General features: G+C 47.6%; 1 protein-coding gene and 1 long non-coding RNA gene across 6 annotated transcripts in view; one reads left to right on the forward strand and one right to left on the reverse strand.

Annotated features, from left to right (window-relative positions):
- LOC142814598 (uncharacterized) overlaps positions 1-17,167 on the forward strand; it is a 496,656-nt gene that overhangs the window by 424,583 nt on the left and 54,906 nt on the right. For 2 of the 4 annotated variants that reach the window (XR_012894961.1, XR_012894959.1), the window contains exon 5: positions 14,786-14,858. The exons of the other annotated variants lie outside the window; for them this stretch is intronic. This is a non-coding gene — a long non-coding RNA (uncharacterized LOC142814598). The remainder of the gene's footprint in view (positions 1-14,785; positions 14,859-17,167) is intronic. 4 annotated transcript variants of the gene reach the window in all.
- pb (homeobox proposcipedia) overlaps positions 1-17,167 on the reverse strand; it is a 91,441-nt gene that overhangs the window by 4,032 nt on the left and 70,242 nt on the right. The gene's annotated exons all lie outside the window — the stretch shown is intronic.

Raw genomic sequence — 17,167 nt, forward strand, 5'->3', positions numbered from 1 at the left:
TTCACTGGTTCATTAAATTTCGCATCTTTTATTAATTCTGCGTGTCTTGTTATGCACTTTCGCTTACGCACTTTCACATACGCATGTACTTAATTTCACTTATGCACGCAATTCGTCACAATTCGTCGGTTTGTCTCACGTATTAAGAACCTTCTCGGTGGCCACTACGTCACCATCCGAAATGTATAAACCGCCCAACCTAATTACGTCTGCTGGAGTCTTCTTTGGAAACCTTGCTTGCCTAATCATTGCCGTTTGTGCTTAACGAAGTAGCAAGACCCGTAATGATTCTATTTCACTGCATCGTAATTACGAATGGATATTTTTTATATACGTGTCTCTCCTCGCAGTTGTTGTCTCCTTCGCAATGGCTAAATCAAAGCCTGAAGGCCCCGCTAAATTTCACGCAGAGAACAGTCCTCCTTGTCTTCACTATGCTCAAGCCTCGCTTTCACTCCTTCGCAAATACGAAGTGAGGGCACAGCTTGCACTTTGCGCGCTTTTCATCTTACGTCTTAACAAGCTGATTCCCAGGTAAAGCGGACGCAACGATACCTGTTTTCTTTGGTGCAATTGAAAGCTTACCGGTGAAAATGTCTAATCGCGGAGTGGTAACGCGGAAAACGCCATTAAGCATTTTTCATCATTTCTTTTAATCTGCAGCAAACAAGTAGTATAGACGCAACACATTCTACAAACAGTGGTAAATATAAGGGCGATGCCGGGTGGCGCTCGTGGGCCGCCGTTGGCTGCGCATGTGTACACGCATACAAATCTGACCACAGCAGTTTCGTCGGAAAACAATCGGACAGAGTTTCACGCAAGCTTCGAAGGCACGGAAGCGGAAAGGGATCGTGCGATTTCCAGGAAAAAGTGATAAAGATTACACGTCCGCTCTTTGAACAGCTTAACCTAGGGTGCTTTGACTTTGTGCTTTTACGGGGCACTCTGCTGTCTGCACTCTCGTTTCTGTAAATCTCCTTGCATTTATTCCATTTTTATCTTCCTCTCTTTCTCTTTCTCTATAGATCTAGCTTTCAGTTTGCTGCGCACTACATCGTTTCTCCCGGAAAGTTTTGTTTCATCTTTAAAATAATGAATAACGCCACCTACAACGAACATGATACAGCTCAGCAACAGCTGCTCCACAGTTTTTACCTTCCCATCGCCTTCCCTTCCTAGTTTCTCCCTTTTTTATTTTGCAGCATTGGTATACGAATCCCTTTAAAAATCCTGGGGTGAAAAATTAACGCGTGGTTAAATCGGACATGCAGAAAACTCGGGACTTCTGAGTTTAAAAAAAAACGGTGCTACTTGCATTTATAAAAAAAAAGGCGAAAAAACATTCGAAGAAAAAAATCGGTTCCCGAACCGCGGCAGCAAGCGCTCTGAGCCACGGACGGCAAGCGATCTCCGATCCAGCTGGTGTCGCTTGGCGTCCCTATTCCCGGTGCTAGCAGCGTAGCCACAGCCTTGATAGAAAAATAAGGCTAAAAAAGAGTGGCGGGAAAACTTTCATGGGGAAGGACGGAAAGGCCGAAAGCGCACCTGGTCCCATGCGCGCGGAGCTCATTCCCCATAGGCCAACGCTGAGGGTGCTCTGGATGTGTTTAAAAAGTTAACAGAGATATCGAAAGAGGCCGCGGTAAAATTCGTTTTCTACTTTGCTTTCTCTTTAATCGGGAGAGCAACGGTTCCGAGGGAAAAACAAGAAAGTAAACGGGAAGGTAGTATCGAGAAGATCGGGAGAAAAGAGAAAAAAGACAGCACAGATCTAGACCTGCGCAGGGCAAATTATGCACGGAGCGCTTTTAGGCGCGCGAATTCCTGATGCACGCACAAATACTCTCTGGATGTAGCTTTTTCTACTGGGCTTTCTCAAATACGCCTTGAAAAAGAATGAAGCGACTGAGAGCTGCTTTCTGCTGCTGCTTCTACGCTGCTTGTTTGTGCGCTCGGGAATGTAGGAGCGAGAGTGATAGAGCGGAAGCAAAAAGTTATAAGGGAGATAGAGACCGCGGGAGAGAGCGAAGAAGGTAAAAAAAGGATACAGTACTTCCAACAACCACAGCGCCAACTGAAAACCAGGGCCAGTCAACGTTCGAAGGCCTCTCGCTGGCTCTCTCTCTTTTTTCAGCCAGCGCTAAGCCCTATTTGCATTCACACGACGCTGAGTTTCCTAACGACGTAACGATCCTCCCGAGTCGACAGGAGAGTTAAAAAAAAAAAAGCTATAGGAGAGTGCGAACGGGAGGAGAGTTAAAGAGGAAAAGGAACAAAATGGGGGTTGAAAATTAAGAGGGCGAACTGTAGAACGTCGATGTAGCGGACGCGAGCAGCCATCTCTGTGTGTGCGTCCACACCGGATCGGCGTATCTGACTTATTTCAAATGCGCGTGCGCACACAACGTGTGTAAAAAAAACAAAAAAAAAACGAAGCGTTGCTCAGCTCGCTCTGCTTCTCGTAACGCGGCGCGCGAAGAGGACCGTGGTCCGTCTCCCGATCTCCCTCCTCTCCCTCCACTTATCCCTGAAGGGTAGAGAGGGGGAATGGAGAATTTAAGCAGTCGAGGAAAAAAAAAAAAAGACGAACTGCGAGCGCTGAAAGAGCGTGTCGAAATCTGACGAGATATAAAGCAAGTCGCGAGCTCGCCACCGACACTGTTGAGCAAGACACACTCATGAGAGAAAGAGAGAGAAAGAGAGACGTGTGGGCCAAACAAACGAACGACTCCGACGACTAACTCCATCGCTTCTTTCAGCTCTTTTTTTCTTTCCTATCTAAAATTACTGACAGAGTAGCGAAACAACCATGACACCGTTTTGCTTTTCTCATTTATCCACGAGTCAGCTTCACTTTCCTTTATTCCTTCCCTCTATTTACTTTTATTTTTAAGCTTAGCTCCTTCTTTTTTTTTTCGTCACTGTAAAAGTCGTTTCTTAGTTGTTTTTTTTTCCCTTCTTCGACTTCTTCTACGTTGTATTTCGTCTTCAATCTTCAAGGATTATTGGACTCTACTCTTCTAAGCCAATTGCTCAAAGATCCGGGTGCACACGCCCGGCCGAGCTTTCATTTTCAGGATGGCCGAGTCCAGCTAATTATCGTTTTTATTACAACACTTATTTTTGCGCCATGAGGAAGATTCGGGAAGTATCTAGTGAGTCGTCGAATTTATCGCTTATGCACGCTTTCTCCCGAAGGATGATTCGCGGCCCCTCTTTACACATACTCACTACTTCTTGAACAACTGGCCGGTTGGGCGAGGACCGTATCAAAAAGGTGGTGAAAAAAAAAAAACAAACAACGCCACAAAGGGGAGAAAAGCTTTCATTTATGTTCGCGAGTTTCTTGCAATTTGTCTCTCGAATCCTCCACCCCGAATCCACTTCGTTCCTCCGAAGTCGTTAATTCCCTTCTCTTTTTTTTTTCTTCTTCGTTTCTTTTCGTATAAGCTTTTCACTAATATCTTCGCACATTCCCTTGTTCTTGCTCATTACGTGGGACCGATTTCTTAAACTTTCACTCCGGTGCCACCATTTAAGCTTTGCACCCCAGTTGATATATCTCCTTTATTATTTTGTTATTGTTTTTTTTTTCACGGTTCGTCACCATTCCACTTAGTAGAAAGCTTCGAAGTTCATGGAGAAAATCAAGCAATTTCGATGACAATGCTTTCTCGTCGTCCACGTGAACGCCCTCGTTTTCGCGTTACACACATTTATGTTTTCTCTTCGGGGTTTCTGACGCTCCAGCGGCGATTTCCTCCTGCGTATTGCATCCGACCCACGGCACCCCAGACCCGTTCTTGCACGAGCGACAACTGCCCCCCCCCACCCCCACCCCCCCCACGTGCCGGCGCGTCGAGTAATCAGCCACTCGACATTAATTTTGTCTTAAGCAGTTCATCTCTGTTTTGTTTCCTTTTTGAACAGTTTTGCGCCATCGAGTTACTTCGCTACCATTAAAAGCGTTCGCATACAGTTGGTGCTTCTCGATCTGCAGCGCTAATTCTCACTTTTTCACGCACGACGTGCCATATTTCACGCCGATTTCACCGAATAAAACGAAAAGTTAACGCGCATCAAGATGTACACAGTCGCGTGAAAAGAGGCAGTGAAATGATGAAACACGAAAGAAAAAAAAAAACCGGTGACAGACCTTTTTCAACGGGTTCTGGACTCATCCTTGCCGGGCGCACTCGCTTTCTTCGTCCGCTTCATCGCAAATACTTTTTTGTTATTATTTCGTAAGCGGCGGGAAAGACGAGACGCGCTTGACGGCGTGCGGACGCGCGAGGAAAAGGAAGCACTGTGTTCTTCAGGGATCGCAACCCAATGATCGGTGGGCGTAAGCATCGGGAAGCCGTGTCCGCGCCCTTGTACCGGGAGGGCCTTCAAGAATAAGAAGGGAAACGGCGAGCGACAGCTTCGAAAGAGCAGAGTGCGGAATAAAAGGTTTCGGGCGAGCTCAAGATATAAATAAAAAAAATCTAAAGGTTTGATATAGACAGAGAGGCACAAGCGCACACATATACACTTGGTAGAGACGCGTAAAGGAAATGAAGTAATTGAAGAAAAGAACAAAAAGGAAGCAGAGTGCTGTGGGGAGCGAAGCACAGGAAAAAAGGGGGAGAGGGGGTTGCAAGTTTCGTGGAGCGTGAACCTGCTAACGCGTCTCGGTAGTTTGAAGCCGCCGTCTCAGTGGGGCCGCACTTCGCCGTCATTGCCGAAGGCGGCCACCCCCCCCCCCCTTCTTTTTTCTTGGATCGAAAGCAAATTAAATGCCTTCTTCCCTTCTTTTCAGCGTGCGCGCACGCGCTGCCCCGAGCGCTGCCTGCTGGTTTCTCTGTCTTTTCGACCCCTCGCCTTTTGTTTCGAGCGTAGCACGCGTCGGGGCCACCACCCCCCTTACTTCAGCGGCGATAGGCGGCCCGTCCTTCTTCTTGTTCTTCCAACTTCGACGTCAGCGGGAGAAGAAGGCCTGCCAGTCAGAGCTTCGGGTGCGCGCGCCAAATCAAAGAAGCACAAGACGAAGAAGATGAAGCAGACGAAAAGCGTGGGGAATGGAAGCAGCAGCAGCAGCAGGCCGCGACCTCGAGGCAAGGAGGAGGCCCCCGGGTTCTGACTCCGACCGCGCTCACGGCCGACTGACTTCGGTCCATAATGAAAGTAACGATTTCTAGTACCCAGTCAGATACGCGCGCCGTCCGAGAGTTAGCCGGTCGCGTGGCGGGCGGCCTCCGAGTTGCTGCCGTGGCAGTTGGCTCGCCTTTTGCTCCAGCCGTTTCGCTGCTACTGCGGCGTTCCGCCGAGCCTTCTGTTCTAACTGCAGCAGCAACGGCGGCGGGAAGGGAGGCGAAAGCAAAGAATGCGGGACGGAACAAAAATGCGCATGGCCGGGGCGGCCCCCTCTTTTCCTGTAGCTTTAGGGCGTCTAGGGCTGTCACGTCACGTGGTGTAACCGTCGTCGAAAGGAGCGAGATCGCCGGGAGCGAAATGGAAGTCCCGGAGAAAGGAGAGCCAGAAGGGATCGGAGGACGTGTTGGAAAATAGGCGAAGCAGGGCTCTGCACTAGGCATGACACGTCTGAGTCAGCGCCGTGAAATTGACTTTCTTCGCGCGGGATTCACGGCGGTTCGGGGAAGCGGAGAGGTACCGACACTTTCTGGCGGGCGCGAGACTTTGACCCAAGCCGGGCGCGGTGCCGCGCGCCTCTGTTCGAAAAAGGCATGACTTCGTAACAGCGTGACCAGATGCATAAACTGATTCGCTACGTGAGCATGTATAGCACGAGAACAGATTGGATTATTGATTGATTTGCGAAAGTTAACGTTACACAACAACACTGGCGTCACGAGGGCCAATCACGGTGATGTCCGGAAGCACGTGAGCGTTTATGTGTTTCGCCCGCTTTCGAATTTCACTTCCGCGGGCAGCAATCAAACTCGCGAATTCGTGCTTAACGTCAGGATGTCCTCTTCAGTTTCTGAGCAACGACTGTCAATGTATTTTATCTACGATCACTGTTTCCCCTTTTATCTTTACTTGAACTCTAATTCACCGAACACGCCGTTTACCCAAATGAACGCACAAATTTTGTTGAGCGGCGCATGAGCTACAGCGAATCAGAACTGCAAACAAGCCTTCTTCGACAGTATAAGCGACAATGAATTGCGTATGTGTGTGCATGCGCTAGATATGTAAAGTAGTGATATTTCACGCAAAGTCCCATCAACATCCCATGAGCATACGGTAGTAAAGGCTTTCAAAGTAGCGGCTTTTCAATTTCGTCGCGATATTCCTGGCAGCAGTGTAGCCAATTTCATTTATAAGGTGAAGCTTTTACTGCGCTGAAGCGTGGTCGCAATGTTGTTGTTGTTGTTGTTGTTGTTGTTCACCTATTGATCGTGGCGCATACCCTCTGTGGGGATCGGCCGAGAATCGAGTGGTTCCCGCTGCCAGCGGCTGCCGCGTGCCACGAGCACACCCGCAGTCGTCGTCCTCCTCTTCCGCCTCCGATCGGCGCACTCGCGACCACCGCTCCCATAAGACTGTAAGGCCTACACAAGGCTACTCGCTTGCCTCCTCTGTGTCGTCGTTTCGTTCTCGCGCTATAACTGTCGTCATGCCATACCAACTAGCCCAAGCTGCCACACTTCTAAGTCACACTCCCAGTTTCTAGCACTGTCGACGCATGGTCTGTCTTTAAACGAATTTTAATCGTGTGGGACGTCTGCGACAATCCGTGTTGTCGGACTTTCCCGACATTTCTCGAAATAGACGCATCACGGCACATTTTATTGAATGCACGTTTCTCGCAGGACGAAAATTGTATAGAATTTTGTCGGTCTAACTGTTCATGCAATTCATCACAGCCAGCACACATTGACTAATTATCTATGTCTGTACAAACTCCTTCTCCTTCCTATACCAATGTCTCTTGCAACATGTGTGATTGCCACGAGACCATGCATGGTACCTGGGCCACCGGGAGAAATATTCGGGCAGGTGACGTTCAAGCGCCTTATGTGGATGTTTGTGCGCGTGTTTGTATGCGAAAGTGTACGTACATACTTGCGAGTTTTAAATACTCCAGGAAGTGGGAGAGCGGGCGGTGTGCTGAAACCTTACGAACACTGTGTATGAAGGCATCTTGCGAATAGCGTATTTCCGTAGCGGTCGCAATGGGGTGAATATTTCGACTGATGATGGCACTTCGGGAAGGGTGGGTGCTTAGCATATAATTTTGAGGATTCTGAAATTTAACAAACGGGAATACTGGGCGATTCTGTGGCACATTATGGTAGGATGCTCAACAGCCACAGGTTGTTTATTTTGTTGCAAAAATAAAGCGCCTGAACTTGGTCAATAGTCGTTTTCCTGCATTGTTTTGTTTAGTGCGCAGCAACTTTCCAAGGTTTGATTTGACCTTCATACATTGCTTCGCACTACGAAATCTTTGTGTTTCAAACAAACAAGTTATATAATGTCTGTAGCATAAGCATTAGCGATATTATTTAACGCGCCACGTCTCAGGCACACATGTCGGATTGCGGTTTCGTGCCAACCCCGACTGAACATACCTCATTTTTGTCCTTTAAAGCGTGCTTCGCCACGTAGATACAATAACTGTGGAAAAAACATACAATAACAGAAACGGTGCATGGTGTATATTACGACACTGAAGGGAAAACAAGAAACTGAATGAACGAACGAACGAACGAATGAATGAATGAATGAATGAATGAATGAATGAATGAATGAATGAATGAACTTGATCTTGAGTTTTTTTTTTTTACGACTGCTGGTTTAAAGTGCAGTAGCCGAACGGGGCCATTCAATTTCATGTGACAGAACAAGCAATGAACAAAGGCACTTTAAACACGTGCTCGTAAAACACAGAGATGGGTAGCTCTTACAAAAAGAAAACTGTTTACATTTCGAAAAAACCTAGTATCGCTGTTTCAACTTCTCAACCTGACAGCTCTCGGAACACAAGACTCGTGTCTTCCGTTTCAAGACGACCAGGTTCCCGCTTATGACGACACAACAAGCTAATTAAAGCGAGAGAAGGTGCTGCTTCACGTCAACCGGGGCGAGGCGTTGCAGCTGTCCGGGATCTGTCTTTTTCTTCGCTCCACTGTTGCCTTGTCAGCTCGCAACTCAACCCGACGACAACACGAGATGCGCAAACAGGCAGAAAGAAAGAGTAAGGACCAAAGTGTCGCCGCGTCGACTTGACTCAGTGGCGGTTTCCGAAAACGTGAACCACCACCGTCTCGAAGTGTTGCTGTATTTAACATTTCTGGAAGGACGACGTCGGGTGAAAACGAAACAAGGAAAGGGCGTCACGGCGGCGCAGATTATACGTGGGAGTGACAGGCCCTGAGCTTAAGCGTGGCATCACCCTGTTGGACGCGAGGCGTCTAGCGACATCGGCTAGTTTGTTTGTTTGTTTATGTTTTGTACGCTTTATTTTGTGCGTCTATTTGGTATATTGAGAAGACCTGATGTGTTTTCTCGTTTTTTTTTTGTTCAGTCTACATAAATTCAATTTTTTTTTCACCTCTCAAACCCGTTCATTACAGCGATTAGGCGACTTACGCAGCCTTTCAAGTATATAGTAACAAACATCACAAACCTGCTTCGTATGTTCAGTGCTGAACATCTGGAGCTGATTTCGGTACAATTGCGTGAAACATATCGTACTTCGAGATATCCTTCACAGAAAAAGAAATAAAAACAGACGGTGAGGCTAATGAGTCACCAGTCATCGTTTGCGGCCCCTCATTAAAGGAAGGAAGGAAAGCAGACGCGGAGATAGAAAAATTGCTTGTATAGATTGGAAATCGGAAACATAAAATAAACAACGATAGTGACATTTGCCACCTACCAAATTAGCGTAAGTGGCTTTCCTTTCTGTTCTGCCACTGTCCTCGCTACAATACACAGAGGACATCTCTAGCAGCTGCTCTAGCTGGCATAGATCAGAGACCGATGACGGCAGTAACAATGCTGGAATGACGACCTGAGAGGAAATCATGGGTGAAGGCGATGAAGGCGGTGCTCAACTTCCTGAAGGCAACAGACTTGCAGCAGCGATTATAAGCTTACTGTGCTATGGTACCTGCAAAGTGCGACTTTATGTTCACGCTTTCTCCTATCTCTATTTCTACATCTTTAAAACTCCACCATTCCTTTCTCGTGAGTAGGGTAGCATACCAGTCCTCTTACACTGGTTATCATCCCTGCCTTTCCTTTCCGTCCCGTTCCTTCCTTCCTTTTTTTTCTCTTTCCGAGGGTAAGGTCAATAAAAGAAACGTCAGCATACTTAGATTTTGCGTGCACATAAACGAACTTGGAGGAAATCAACAGAAACCCAGATCTTTTGATTACGGCGTTTCTCGCAGCCCCGGAGTTGTCTTGATCAATCAATCAATCAATCAATCAATAAATCAACCCTCACATCATTTCACTTGCGTTATACTACTGGGAAAAAATAATTAATTGACGCTATTTATTTGTTTTTGAGTATAGAACGGATCGTTTTTTATTTGAATACTATAGTTAGGACGAAGCACCAGGCAAGGTTTACCCAATAGCCCCGCTGTGGTGGTCTAGTGGCTAAGATACTCGGCTGCTAACCCGCATGTCGCGGGATGGAATCCCGGCTGCGGCGGCTGCATTTTCGATAGAGGCGAAAATGCTGTATACACGTGTGCTCAGATTTGGGTGCACGTTAAAGAACTCCAAATGGTCAAAATTTCCGGAGCCCTCCACTACGGCGTCTCTCATAATCATATGGTGATTTTGGGACGTTAAACCCCACATATCATCAACGAAGGTTTACCGAATGTGTCACCGGTTTCGTGTACGCCTTGCCGCTCAGTTGGGATAAAGAAGATGTTCTATGATTTAATGAGAAGAGAAGACAGCACCATACTTATATGCGTAACGGCTATGAAAGTCACTAGGCCACCCATGTAGCTGTTGGTTGCTACTTAAATTTTTATGTTACAATATTTATCGCTAAGAGTTGAGAGTATATAAATAGACGTCATTTGCGCCTTCTATACCACGCAACAAGGCTCTAAATATACGAGCAATCCATGTATTTCATTACTAAGTAAAGACGTTTTATTTTTCTAAGGTCGTTTGGTCAATGTATAGGTATAAAGAGTGGCTTCATTATACTCTCACAGAAGCTGTCTTAGAAAAAAATGGAGATTGTGGGTATGTCCGAGCTTTTGATGTTCTGCTGATAGCGTTGATGTTCTGCTGAACACGTCCCGATGGTGTGATTGTTTATAATATGCTTGTGCTCGCCAACGAATAAAATGAGTTGGCACTTATCGCTCGTCCTGTCTAAATTGTCTTCGTCTGATTCGCGCCTAAAGCGCTTGCAACTAGTGTGCATGACTAACCAGCTAAACTTTACTAATTGTTAAACATGAGCCCAGTGAGCCATATGTCTGTTCGGGCAGAACAAACCATTGAAAAAGATGATTTCTGGTATAGAACAATGATTTTCATTTTACAGTTCAACACCGTCGTTATTATGTTCTCTATTATGAGATACAGCGACATTTTTTCATCTCAGTTTTGCTAAACAGAAGTTGTCATAGAAGTGTAACACGACCGAATAAGCATTATATCGCTGCGATGAATGCTTCGTCCTCCATTGAATCATAACTTTCATAGTGTGCGACGCTCACACACGTTGGAAGCAACATCTCATCGAGTGCATATGCATTTTTTTTTCACCGCTTATCGGGGAGGTATGCGACCCCCCCCCCCCCCCCCCAGAAAGGGTGCACATCTTTCGACGACGTTAACCGACACAGTTCATTCGCCCGCCAAGCTCAGGACGCACTCGGGCGGTCACCGCGCGGGGGTCGCTGCCGTCGACCGGCGGGCGCGTTTACATCGGCGCGTAACCACGCGTAACCGCGCATGCGTCTTTTCGCGCGCCCCGGAGGAAAGGGTCCGCTCCTTCTACCTGTTTCCGGGTGGCGGGGCACGCCGAGGGATCTGCGACGGCGCCTCAGATTTCCGTGTCAGAGTCACGCGACACAGGCGGTGCTGGCAGTGTCAGCGCCTCGCGGTGCGCGAGCCTCGGCCCTGACAGCCGCGCGCCCGGTTCCATCCATCTCCATCAAAGTCAGCCGGGCCCCGGGTCTCCTCCGGCTCCTCGGATGCGCCGCTGCACCCGGGGCCCGCAAGGACAGAGTCTGCGCGCCCTTTCCTGCGTCTGACCGGGGGGAGAAAAAAATATCCGTGCAGCGTTTACACAAACTGCGAAGCTGCCACGTTCAGTCGATTCCCGCCGTAAGATCACGCATCTGTCGACACGTTATACGAGCGTCCGCGATTTGCGGATAGTGGTGGCCGCCGTCGCGCTGGGCTAGGTCTTGTTCTTGGTTGTAGTCGTAAGTACCGAAGGCATTATCAGGTATGCCTTAGCAGCCGTTCAATCGATTCGTGATTGGCACACTTGCCTGCGACAATCAGCCAGCGCATCCAGAGCAAAAAACGAAGTAGGGAAAGGCAGGGAGCTTAACTAGGCACGTCCCTGATTTGCAACCCTGCACTTGGTGTAAAGGAGAGGAGGTATTAGAGAGAAAAACAAGTAAGAAAAAAGATGCAGGATAAATATTTAAAAAAAAAAGGCTGTTATTATGAACACATAGAACACGCGCCAAGAACTCAGCAGCGTTATTAAACTCGAGTTGACCTAAGAATAGATCGCCGCTATCAGCAAATGGTGATGACACTATACGACCACCTCCCTGAATTCGGACTCAGGGAGGGTGGTCGTACTATGGCTGTACTATGGCTGTAAGTGCTATGGCTGCAATACTGTGGCTGCAAGTACTATGGCTGCAATAGCCGCCACACTGCACGCTTTTGGGTCAGACACTGTGCGATCTGGCAGCCGGCCCCGCACTTTTCTCCTCTCCCAACGAATTGGCCGCCACACTACGTGCGTGAGTGCGTTCGCGTCTGTATGTGTGCTCGTCCGATCGCGTCAGGCCTTCGTTCCCCGTCGACGACGTCTGCGCCCGTCGTCGGTGCCATCGCGGACACCGGCACTTTTCGGGCCTGCAGACCAACGCACGACTTCGTTGCCCGGTTCGCAGGCCAGTCGCCCGGCCCTCCCATTGCGGACGAGAACGCGTCAGCCGCGCTGTCACTCCACCGCAGCGGCACTAGCAGTGGCATGAAGCCTCGCGAGCTCGGAGGCTGGACATCATCTTTGTTCTTCTTCTGCTTCTTTAGTATCCTTAGTTTCTTGCGCTTTTTCGATTTCCACACTGTCTTTCTTTCGCTTTGTCTTTCTCCCTTCTAGGTACCAGTGTTTTAAACTCCTATACTTTTCTTTGAATAGCGACTTGGATCCCTCTGACTGTCTGTCGCTTTTTCTACAAAGAAGCTCTGTTGATCCCCAGACGCGTTGTCAGCGGGAAGAAAGAAAATAGATAAGCGACAGCGGCTGGTATATGAACTTGAAGAAAAGGATCTCGCGTCACGCCGCTTGTCGTTCTCATTCGCTGCGCTTACTTATCGGGCGCGACCTCGTGTTGGCCAGAAATCGAAGTGCGCGATAAGGAAGGCTTCAAAGAGTAGTTGTGTTCACTAAGAGTTTAATTTGCTTCTGCATTAACCAATGGCTAACGTTATTTTCTGGAGGAAGGAAAGCGGTAGCGAGATCACGTGAACACACACCCTTCGTGGGACGACAGCAGCGGTCTCGAGCAAGGTCACAGGAAAGAAGCCTTATAGACGGAGCCTAGCCGTGAAGTTGTATTCCTCTTACGTGAAATGGTTCACTTCGAAACATGCCATGGCAGGGGCGCGCCTTCTGGCTGTGTGCCACAAGGAAAAGCGTCTACTTTAATGAACGGAGAGATCGAGCGGCTCTTGACGCGGGAGTGGAGTCATGACGACGGCTTTTGTATTGCCGAATGCTGTTCACAGGACAAACTATTCTACGTGCACGTTTGCGTCACAGCGTTGCCGAATAATAATAATAATAATGATAATAATAATAATAATAATAATAATAATAATAATAATAATATTAATAATAATAATACTTGTTGGGGTTTAACGTCCACTATATAATAATGACGGACGCAGCCCTAGAAGGTGCCGGAAATGTTGGCCACCTGGGCTTCTTCAACATGCACCCAAATCTGAGTGCGCGTGCCTCGGGCAATTTCAGCTCCATGGAATATGCGTCCACCGCGGCTGGTATTCGAGCCCGCGACCTTCGGTTCAGTGGTCGCGCATTTTGAACTACTAGACCATCATGGAGAATGGGAATGTGATGCTTCCTATAGTCGCATTCGTATTCATGGTTACACATCGCGGTATAGCCAGTATAGACCTGAATAACTTGACGCATATTTATATGTATACTTACCATCCATTTGTAAACATGGTGCTTTTCAGTAAACGTTACGAGAATATTGTGCAATCATACATTGAAAGTAGAAATCTGATTTTGTTATTAGAGTAGTTGGATCTATCAGCGAAGCATAAACACGCAGGAGGCAAACCGCATCAAGAACATTGCACGACGTAAGGTGCACTATTTGACTTTCAATGCTAATTAAGCTTTTTCACACGGTCCTTTTTTTTGTCCTTCTTCCCATACCCCCAATGAGACATCCTGCGAACTCATTCTTTTTGAGTAAGCACGCCTCACGAAATGATACTCTCAACGTCAGCTTTATAGGGTAACATGCACTGTGTTTAATATAGACGAATCTAAATACGCGTGATCGTACAGGGATCGCGTGAATGGCGGTGTAGTTAGAGCTGGCACATTAGTACAGTTACTCAAAACTATCTTTGTTTAAGGCAGCGAACTTTTGTTTGAGCCAGATATATATAAAGGGAGAGGGGCGAGGACGCCGGGAAAGTGGTGTATCGGCTTACGGGAATATTACTTCATGAACTACTTATACACACTTCCCACAAAAAGTCCTCATATTCGCAACTCCGAAAATATACCTTGCTATCACATCATCTCTGCGTAAACGCGAGGAGAACAATGAAGTAAATCGTGCAAAGTTTAAGTTTCAATTGCCACTTCGAGCTCAATAGTGTACAAACTGCCAGAAGGCAATCCCACATATTGTAAAATTACTTGAGGTCATCTGATTGCTCTTAAAGTGCAGTAACTACTTTGACCAATCCGGAATGGTGGAGCAGTGCTGACCGAACAATAAGTTGTTTCATGCGTGCGTGCGCGCATTGGTATTTAGTTGAAGAGAAGCTAGATTTTGGGATTTGCTCAAAGATCTTCCAACCACACGTGGGTAAATTTGTAGAGCAAGAACATGGGAAATATTTAAGTTGAGCAAGCTGAATGCTGTCACCTACTACAGACATGACTATGAAAACGTTATCCAGGATATTCCAAGCTCGCACTTTTTCGCGCTGCGTAAAAAATACACTAGATGGAGCAGCAACGTACACGAGCATGGCTTAGTCACTGAATACTATGCTAACGCTATTTCTACCTATGTACTTTAGCATCACAGGAATGTTTAATCACGTGGCATGATTCGCATGCATCCACGCATACGCGTACTTCTTGTGCATTGTAATAATAATAATAGTGATTGTTGGGTTTTAACGTTCCAAAATCACGATATCATTATGAGATATGTAGTAGAGGTCCGCTCCAGAAATTTCGGCCACCTGCGGTTCTTTAACATGCGCATAAATTTAAACACACGGACCTCAAGCACTTTCGCCTCCATTGAAAATGCAGGCCGCCACTACCGGGATTCGATCCCGAGACCAGCGGACGGGCAGCCGAGCGCCTTACCCACTAGACGACCTTGGTAGGTACTTTTTTTTGTCTATTGTTTCTATTGCAGCAAAGGATCCGAAACGCCAGTTAGCCAGCTTTTTTTAACACGAAAATGTGTTATACCGGGGCCCGCCAGGGCTCCACTGACGTATTTCCGGGACGGATATGACGTTGTAAAATACACACTAACAAATGACAAACAAAATCCAGAAGGAGGAGCTCAGTCGCGGGGCGTCGAGCTAGCGACCTCTCGCTCTGCAGCCCGTGGCGCTAACCACTAGACCACGAAACGTACGTTGTTGAGAGCGCTTATGGCAAGCAATTTATATGCACCATATACCGTACGGCGATCCTCAGAGCTTTGAGCCTTTAGTGCGTTTTCGTCATCAGCAGCGAGATGGCGGGACGATCGAGATAGCGTTGGACGCACTCTGAAGGTCGTCGCCTTTTTCCTCCGTGCCTCTCGCGTTTAGATGAACGCCGCATCCACGGAGCATGACTGTAGCGTTGTAGCATGGTTTCTCTTGCGCGCGCGCTTATCAGATTCGTGCTTCAGAACACGAAGGTCACTCCGCACGCTGCCGCTGCACTGTTTACGAAAGGAGCACGCTGCTCACACGCGAAGAAGTAACGATTGCGACCGTTGTTCGCGCTTGTTCCGTGCATAGTTGTGCATTCATTTTGCGTCTTTCTTTGAAAGGCGTGCTTTAAGTGTCGAGCTGGGACAGTTAGTGCGCGCTCAGCCTGCGTGTGCTCATTCGTGCGTGCTTTCCACTTGAGGTGCGCGCTGCAAGTTTCGAGTTGCTTGCAGTCCTTAGCGTGACTTTGCAATTTGTTGCTGTAGCATTCCTTCCTTCGTCAGTGTGGCGAAACAATGCACAATGAGCGCTCAACTAGCTCTGTGAAGACACGTTTTACTTTCGTGTTATACCAATCCTTAGAAAAAGGGATCAGCAACGTTTTGTTTTTAACGCATACCCATGTCATTCCTGGTTCTGCTTCTCTTCGCATATCGTAGTGACACGATGGTACACGACTTCGTGTTAGCAAAACAAGGTACATATTTCGAAACGTTTGGCGAACGGTTCCTTATGGCACGCTTCAACAGAGAGTGCGCTGTCGTGTTAACCTCCTGTGCACCACAAGAAGAGACTGTGACCTTTCGCGAAGCGACAGCTTGCAGCCGAGTTCGTCTTCCAAGAAGCCCGTATCCTGTGTTGCAAAAGCAAACTCGAACCTGCTAAGTGATCGGCGTGGAATAATTCTGACAAGCGTCGGCGACTGTCTATTTAGAGATCGCGTTTTGCTACGCGTGTCCTTTCCTCCTGCTTGTCTCTCTCTCCGTGTGATTCTTTTTGTTTCTTTATGTTCTCGCTTTCTTCGGCTCGCGTCAATCAACCGTTTCTTCTTTCGCAAAGAATGCTGTCTCGCCTACGCCGTTCTTGTCCGCTGTCAGGCCAGCCTCCGCTTCGGTATCACTGCGGCTTTCGTCTTTTCGCGTACCAACCCCGTGTCTTCGCGCACGGCAGACGTTACATGCGACATTTGGCTCATGGCTCTCTGAGCCTGACGAAAGCCTGTCGCGGTATTTTGTTCGCCATCCATTTCGGAGCACCGTGCCAAGTAGCTGCAGACTTTCTTCTTATTCGTAACCAGGATTAAAAGTGATGTCCTTATCGCCAGGTGCGCGAAAGATTGTTCGTTGGGTAAAGCATAGGTTCACCGGAACCCCTCCCCTCTTTTCTCCGGGAAGAGTCCGCGAGAAAAACAAGCTTTTCAGTTGATGCAAAGATTAAAATCTAGGTTTGGTAACCGCGTGTTGGGGGTGAAAGCGAGAAGCACAATTTTCTCGGTGTACTATAGTAGAGGTCCTTAGCTGCAATGATTATCTGATATTTCCATGACCTTAATCCTGCGCGTTATACAATGACGGGGCAGGTCTGACCGAGCAAAGTTGTCGGACCAGTTGGCGCTGACTATAGATGATTGAAAGGGAGTAGGAAGGCGTTCTCCCTAGCGCGCATGGCTGTAATCCCATTGATGGAATTCTTCGTAAAAGGATGGCGGTCCTGTCACATGTCATCACCTGATATTTTCCTACTGTGACGAACCGACCACGTATATAAAGTGGAGATTCTGACGAAACCTAATATGTGACGAAGGCATGGGACGAAAAAAGAGTGCCGATGGCAACGGAAGGTGACTTTTATTATAAAGAAATATTAAGAGCGCACCGACACTCACGGCGGTGACATATGCGTACATAAATTAGTGCTTGCAAACGTGACGCGCTCGTTTCGCGACGTACGCGAAAACTGATTTGCAAGAGCTCGCAAGCAA

Source organism: Rhipicephalus microplus, chromosome 4, assembly GCF_043290135.1.
Source record: "Rhipicephalus microplus isolate Deutch F79 chromosome 4, USDA_Rmic, whole genome shotgun sequence".
NCBI classification, from domain to species: Eukaryota; Metazoa; Arthropoda; class Arachnida; order Ixodida; family Ixodidae; genus Rhipicephalus; species Rhipicephalus microplus.